This window comes from Ursus maritimus, unplaced genomic scaffold (genome assembly GCF_017311325.1).
Source record: "Ursus maritimus isolate PB19 unplaced genomic scaffold, ASM1731132v1 scaffold_33, whole genome shotgun sequence".
In the NCBI taxonomy this organism is placed as follows: domain Eukaryota; kingdom Metazoa; phylum Chordata; class Mammalia; order Carnivora; family Ursidae; genus Ursus; species Ursus maritimus.
In genome coordinates this window covers 14,319,723-14,328,183 of record NW_024425897.1, presented here as the reverse complement: position 1 = coordinate 14,328,183, position 8,461 = coordinate 14,319,723, and positions in this window count along the sequence as shown.

Below are 8,461 nucleotides of genomic sequence, written 5' to 3'. Positions count from 1 at the left end.
GGTGTCTACTGGAAAAAGCACCCCAATTTCCCTGGGGAACTATCTCTGCCAATATCAATCTCTGTGCCTTGGATGGGACTTATTTCTCCTCGGTGATCCACCCTGACCAAAGGATTGGTTGAAAGATGGGCATGCGGTCCCATGACAACCAATCAGAAGGAGCCCTGAGATTTTAGCTGGAGACAGGCAGTGCCTTTTCCACCAGGAGTAGAAAACAAGTCTGGAGTTTTTGAGGGCCATCTTGTCACCCTGGGGAGGAGCTTGCGTGCCTGAGAACAAAGCCATAGAAGAAAGCAGAGCCAAGACATGGCAAAGACACTACGTGAAATCTTTGAACGCCTAGATCCAGTTGTGAGACAATAATAATAATAATTATTAACTATTTTGGGGGCACCTGGGTGGCTCCGTTGGTTGAGCATCTGCCTTCCACTCAGGTCATGATCTCCATCCAGGTCCTGGGATCGAGTCCCACATGGGGCTCCCTGCTCAGTGGGAAGTCCGCTTCTCCCTCTGCCCCTTCCCCTACTCCTGTGTGTTCTCTCTCTCTCTCCCTCTCAAATAAATAAATAAAATCTTTGAACAAAAAGTTAACTATTTTTTGTTTGCATCTGTTTGAGTTCTCTGTTGCTTACAACCACAAGTTCTAACTAAATATGCCAGTGGTTCTCTCTATCCCTCTCCCTCCTTCCCTTCCTCTCTCTCTCTCCCTCTCCATATATATATGTGTGTGTATATATATGTATATATATACACATACATATATATGGTTAAAATGACAGTGTGTGTTGAAGACTCACTTCTAATTATTACTTTTGTTTTACAAACTTAGGTCAAGAGAGAATGTCGAGTAAGACTTTAAGATTCACAACACCTAGGTACAAATTATGGGCCTTTAACTCACTAAACTTATACTGCCATGGAGTCACAGACTTAGAGTCATGGCTTGGCTTTAACCATGGTTTTCCTTTCTGCTTTCAGGAAAACATTTAATTTCCACTCTGGGCGTAGTCTATCCCAGCTTCCTTGTGGTGCGCTGTTTCTGTCTGCCTTTTGTCTGCGTGCTGGTGGTGTCAGAGCCGGTAACTATCTGTTTACAGTTTCAGACAGAAGCATTAATTGCCTTTTGAACCTCCCATTTTCCTCTAAGAGCTCCCCACTCGACTGTCTCAACTGTCTCGCTTGTATTTCTTTCTGCACAAAGAGAAATGTCTACTTTTTTTTTCATAAATTCCGACCACCTGCAAATCCCTACATAGTCTCTTGTGAGTAGGCAACACGCGAGAAAAACATGTAGGCAGCAAAATATCTGTGTCGAACAGAGTTTACAGGACACATTGTCACAACCCAGAAACTTCTAGGCCAAACAAGAAGGCAGCTGTGGTGTGGTAGGAAGAACACTGGAATTGGGTTGCGATCAACATTTGAAATCTGGTTTTGTCACTCACCGGCTGTGTGACCCAGGGCAAGTTACTTCGTTTGCTAAGCCTCGGTTTTCCTCATCTATAAAATGGGCATGAGGGGCACCTGGGTGGCTCAGTTGGTTAAGGATCTGCCTTTGGCTCAGGTCATGATCTCGGGGTCCTGGGATTGAGCCTCTGGTCAGGCTCCCTGCTCAGGGGGGAGTCTGCTTCTCCAGCTCCCTCTGCCCCTCCCCCCTTTCATGCTCTCCCCCTCTCAAATAAATAAAAATAAATAAATAAATAAATAAATAAATAAATAAATAAATAAAATGAGCATGAGCATACTGGCTTCACAAGGTTGGATAACGTGGCTACTCGACAAAAGCACCTTCCTCTGGAAAAGCACTTTCCTCTGCCCTTTACTTGCCTGGTGTGGGTTCAGAATCATAATAAAACTAGCATTCATTGAAGACTTACTCTGGGCTCAGCTTTATTTCAAGAGGTATTCAGCCTTGCAACAAACCCTATGACGTCGTTACTATCATCAGACTCCCATTTTACAGGAGAGGGCGTAGAGGAGGTAAGCTGCTGAAGTCACACAGCTAAAAGACAAAGCTGGGTTCAAACCCAACGGTTCCACGGCACAGCCTTCTCCCGGTCGTTACTGGATGGCCCCTGCGGAGGTAAAAGATGTCAGCTACCCTCACTGAAGGCCAGGCAGGACCAAAGGCTGGGGTGGCTGCCTTTGATGCCAATCACATCATTCTCTGACTTCCCTGTCTCGCTTGTCAACTGCACTCCACAGACAGTCTAGACCTTACCTAATCTCGAGAGGCATGGTGGGAATAAGGAAATGGCAATGGGGCTTTGGAATCCAAATCTTTTTTTTTTTTTTTAAGATTTTATTTATTTATTCGACAGAGAGAGACAGCCAGCGAGAGAGGGAACACAAGCACGGGAGTGGGAGAGGAAGAAGCAGGCTCATCGCGGAAGAGCCTGATGTGGGGCTCGATCCCACAACACCGGGATCACGCCCTGAGCCGAAGGCAGACGCCCAACCGCTGTGCCACCCAGGCGCCCCCTGGAATCCAAATCTTGCACACACCCCCGCCCCCACCACCATACGCGCACACACTCATGCCTCCTGGGTACCAATAGGAAAGAGGAGAAACCAGGGAGATGGGTCCTGTGGGAACCTGAATGGGGGACTCTGTGGGCACATAACATTCCCACACGCCTGGCTCGATCACCCGCATGCCGGCAGAGCACGCGCCCATGCAATCACACTCACAGCGAACACACAGGTGCACGTGTGCACGTGTGACCCCACAAGTGCATGCAACCCCCATTCACACACTCACACCTCCACCCCCACCCCCGTGCTGAATTCCTGTGCTTGGTCAGAACGTCATTAGGAAGCATAGGGTAGTGGGCAAGCACACACACTCTAGCCCCCGACTGCTGGGTTTGAATTCTGGTTCTGCCCTGTTCCAGCTGTGTGACCTTAGGCAAATCCTCTCTCCTTTGTGTGCCTCAATTTCCGCTTCTGCAAATGGGAGTAATACAAAGTACCTACTCCCTGAGAGCCTTGTCGGGAATTCTGTATCTATTACACGTGGCGAGCAGCCCCTCAGTGGTGCTCTGTTCTTTCTCCAAGAGGTCAGGCTCCCGAGAAGCAGACTCGGGGATGGAGATTAGCAGGCAGAAGTGTATTAGGGGGTGTTCCTGGGCCAACACCTGTGGAAAGGCAGGGAAGGAAGCAGGAGAGGGTAGAGGTTGTGATGCGGTCTCCACGGAGGCCTCCACCCCCCACTGGAGGCTCTGAAGCGGAGACGGTCCATCAGAGTCGCCCTGAGCTGACATGAGCGGGCTGAGGATTGATACCTGTGTTGAGCAGTTCAAGGACATGAGCTGCCCTGACGAGGGGCGTGACCTCAGTGTCACAGCTCCCCTCAACTATGGGCAAGCTGCGGAGAGGGACTCGCCTGTGAGCCATCAGCGACCCACGCCTCCTGCAGCGAGGGACATGCATGCCTCCGTCCTAAAGGGGAACCAGGGCAGAGCACCACAGCATCTCCTTCACAGCCCCCCGCAAGCCACAGCCCAGGGGGTCCCCTCTCCCCTCTGCTCATCACTGCACTCCAAGCAAGAACCCCGAAAACAGTGAATCAAAGAACAGGAACCTCAACTTGCCCTGAGCTTGGCCCTCAAACCAAACTGTTCACTTTTGCCTCTGTATTCCGCCGCACTCTTCAAACTCGGGACTCCATTTAGCGCATCCTTGAATAGTAACAAGCAGTGTTATGAACCAGTTCTAAGTCCTTTCAGTGGATGGACTCGTTTAACGCTTACAACAACCCTATGAGGTTGATGTGATATTGTTGTCTGCACTTTACAGAGGAGGAAACTAAGACACAGAGAGGCTAGGTAATTTGCCTAATGTCACAGGGTTTGTAGGTGATGGAGCCAGGATTCCGAGTCTGGTTCCAGAATTCAGTCTTAACCAGGATGTTCCTGTGATGATTGGTTCGTGTTAACATGGATGATGGATATCCATGGATGTCCCGTGGATGGACAGGAGGGTAGACAGATAGATGGATGAACAGAAGGACTGACAAATGAATAGACAGGTCAACGGATATACGAATGCACGAATGGGTGGACGGATGGATGGATGGATGGATACCTACTGTCCTGACCTTCCCGGAATTTTCCTTCTCACTAGCTGCCTCTCTATCCTGGGCATCAGAGCATCTGGACCCACATGAGCAGGGAGCAGAGCCCAGCCCTGAGCAAGGACGATGGATCTGAATCTTCACCTCCTGGGGCTCTGACCTCCGGCCAAGAGATGATGGGACAATATGACAGAAGGCAATGTCAGAGGCAATGGCGGAATCCCAGGCTTGCTGGCTCTGTGGCCTGGGGAGAGTCTCTCTCTCTCTCTCTCTCTCTCTCTCTCTCTCGCTCTGGCTCTGTGTGCCGCAGAGGCCTCATCTGTAAAATGCAGTGGCTGGAACTTTTAGGCCAGACTCCCTACAATTCTCTGAAGTGGGAACTCAGACTAGGGTACGGAGTCCTTGCTTACCTGAGGGGATCAGCTGATTCCAGCTCACGTCTTCTAGACATCATCTCCTTCTCCACTGTCTCTTTTGTGATCTTCTCTCAAATGCACTCCTTCTTTGGGCGGTTTCCTTCTCCTCTTCACTCATCTCTTTTCTGTTCACCTTAATACTTCATACTCCTAACCATGGAATGGCCATGGCTGAACATGCATTGGGGCTGCCCGACTTCCTCCCTGCCTGGGCATGTGGGTGATTAACTGCTATTTCCTTTTTTTTTTTCCTTTTCCTTCCCCCCCTCCTTTTTTAAAATGATGGACAGGCAGCACCCAGCTCTGGGGGGGGGGGCGGGGGGGAGATATACAGCTGGAACTGTGGTTCTGAGAGACTCTGAGTTTTGTTGGAACCCAGAAGCCCCACAAGAAGATTTTCTAAGACAAAGAATTTTGGAGCGCCTTCAGTCCCGACTCCCTGGATTAGCGCCCTGTGAGCAGACAATGGAGCATAGTGGGAAAATGTCCAGCAATCTGAGCTAGGCTACTTCTCTGGGCAGCTCACATCCCCTTTTTTGCTTCAGTTTGTCTATCTATAAAATGAGAGTTTGATCCGTCTATAAACTCATGCAAAAGGAATCCAATTGCTCAGCCACGCCGCTTACCGGCTATGTGACCTTGGGAAGAACAGTTCCGCTTTAAGCCTCAGTTTCTTCATCTGTAAAGTGGGGATGATGAGACCACCCACATTTTAGGGTTCTTGTGAGAAGCAAATGAGATAATGCATGTAAAGTGTGAAGCACGAAGTAAAGGCTCAGCCATTGGGGGTAGTGGCTGCAGTGTTAGGAAAGGGGAAAGCCACAGCAGACAGGCAGAGAAATACAAATTCCAGGTGTTCCCACCCAATCTTGCCCAGCTGAACCCTCCCCTTCCCATCTTTTCTCCCCCTCTAGAATGTCTCTGTCTGTCATACACTCAAGAAACAATTGGACAATGTTTGTTAAGAGCCTGAAAAACAGGAGTGCTTGACTGGCTCAGTAGGCAGAGCACGCAACTCTCTATCTTGGGGTTGTGAGTTCAAGCCCCACACTGGGTGTAAGGATTACTTAAAAATAAAATCTTAAAAAAAAAAAAGAGAGAGAGAGCCTGAAAAATAGGCATACCCTTTAGCCTAGTAACTCCACTGCTGAGATATGAGGACATTATTTGACCTTGAGGAGAAGATGTAAGTAGAAGATGTAAGTATAAAGCGTTCATCTGAGTTGTTTATAATCACAAAAACTTGGAAACAACTTAGGGATCATTAAAAGGGGAATGTTTGAGTGAAGGACTTTTTGTTTACGGCTGGGATACTTTGTAACTCTTAAAATTATATTTGTGAATCATTTATATTAACATGGAAAGGATATAAAAATACACAAATGAATAAAAGGAAAACACAAATTTAGATATATAGAAGGAACGGTGTAAAAAAAAGCAAAAACAAAATCAGCTCCCCAAAGAAAACGCTGCAGGGAAGCATTCATAGTTTATACACGAAAATGTAAACAGTGGTTATTTCTGAATAGCAGGGTTTGAGTGGTATTTATTTCCTAACTTTTGTACAAATGCATCGTTTGTGTATATTTCCCATTAGTATATTTTTTAAAGTTAACAAAATATATTTAGAAATAAAACTAGAAGGAAATAAACCAAAATGTTAACAGTGCTTGTCTTTGGATGGTATGGGGGATTGTATTTTCTTTAATCAATGCTGTGTTTCTTTAATAAACTTTGTGTTTATTCAGTGAAAATCGTATTTTCCTTAATAAACATATATTAGAATTATATATAGCTAGGCTACATTTTTATTAGTTTTTTTAAAATTACAAATGTATGCTTACATTAAGAGAAAAATTCAATCAGTACACAGAAGTGTAAGGTGAAAAGTAAAAGTTCTTGACCCCTCTTTACCTCTTATTCTCCTTCCCCAAAAGTGACTGTTAACAGTTTCATGTGTGTTCTTCCAGAAATTTTCAATTTTCTGTGCATATACACTTAGGTCGGATCATCCATTTATATATAGATCATATATATTTATTATTCTGAATATATATATTATAAATATAAATTATTCTGATATATAAATTGTTCTGAAACTGGCTTTGCTATTCAATGCAGTATAAATTTGGGGGGTATCTTTACATGTATGATATTCTCTTATAATGACTACAAAACATTCTACTCTAATGTCACATGATTATTTAATTAATCCCCTGCTGAGGACCATCAAGGTTGATGGTGAACATCGATGCTGTTGCTACTTATGCTTTTATAAACATATTTGCCTATACTATTTACCTTTTCCCACCCTGTGAGTATATCAGTAGAATAGTATAGATGTGGGATTGTTGGAGCCCAGGGGTTTGTGTATTTTTGAATTTCAAGATATTGCCATTAACATAAATATATATAAGACACCTGAAAAGACAAATGGGAAAAACCCTCAATGTGTTAAGTTGTGCCCAAAATGGGCAGTGTAAGTGTGCAAAACAAACACACAAAAATAACACCGAAAAGCCTGGAGTAGAAATAAACCATCAAAGGCCTTACACTTAAATATTAAAAGTGACTTTCTTTGGGTGGGATCAGGGGTGGTTTTTATACTTCATTTTCTCAGTGTTTTATACTGATTATGAATTTCTTTTCTCATCAGAAAACCGTATCACGGATATTATGAAAAGTATCTTTTTTTTTTAATTACGAAAGACAACACAACAGTGGGTGTAACAAGTCAAAAATAAAGACATGTGTTATAAAAAATGTTAATAATGTCCTTCTCATCTCCAAATTCGTTGCCTGAGGGAAACAACATTCAGGGCCCGATGAGAATACTTCCAGGCTTTTTTTTTTTTTTTTTTTTGGAGCATGTTATTTTTACACGGGAAAAGAAAGAATGAATCAAAGACCTTTGGAAAAAATTTTTTTCTTTTTTAACGCAAGGCCTCCCCTGGCCCTTTCGCAGACCATGGCTCCCTACCTCCCACTCCGCCAAAGCTGTTTGCCCTCTTTCCACGTCCAAACGTCTTGGCGCAAAGAAACCCACTCGGGGCCCCGCTCCCCGGAGGCACCTGCGCCCCTGCCTTGGCCCGGATTCCAGGAGTAATTAAGAGTGAAATCCTCCTCCCGGTGACCCCGGTGCTCCCGGCCCGGGCTGATTTACACATGAAAGGTCTACGGAGGGCCTGGGCTTTCTCCTTTTCACATTCACAATGAGGCGCGGCCTATAAATAAAACCTCTCTGAGAAACAAGAGGCTTCAAAAATGTCTTTGTGTGTGTGTGTGTGTGTGTGTGTGTGTGTGTGTGTGTGAGCGCGCGTGTGTTTTAGAGACAGAGACAGAGAGACCCGGAGGGTGAGGGAGAGCTTGAAAGAGCTAGAACGGAGAAGAAGGAGAGGGTCATCCCAGTAACCACTGGGGTTTATTGAGTGCTTACTGTGTGCCCGGCATCTTCACACCATCCCTGTGAGGGAGACTGGATGGTCCCTATTTTACAGATGGTGAAACTGAGGTTCAGGGAAGGGAGGACCTGCCCCGGGTTCCGCAGGGAATCAGGACTTAAACTTGGACCCAGGACGTCGGGTGAGCTGCGAACGATGTTCTTTTTCTTCATCATGAGAGTGGTCCCAGCACCGTACGTATTTGCCAAAACTCAACAGGACTCTACACCTGAAAAGGGAGAGTTTTACTCTATGTGAAGCATACTGCGATGACCTGACTTTTAAATGGTAGAATAAACAAAACAAAACAAACAAACAAACCTGGTACAAAACCCCCCAAAGACGCTTAACGGTCTTTGAGTGGGTGAGGTACCCCAGGTGTTTGGGGCCTCTAGCAGGGTCGTTTCCTCATTCACCTCTGTATCTTCAGACTCAGGGCCTGATACTGGGGAAATGTAGATACTGGGGAAATATTTGCTTGCTTTAGTGAATGAATGAGCCAAATAATTCTCTCTGGACTCGTTTCTCCA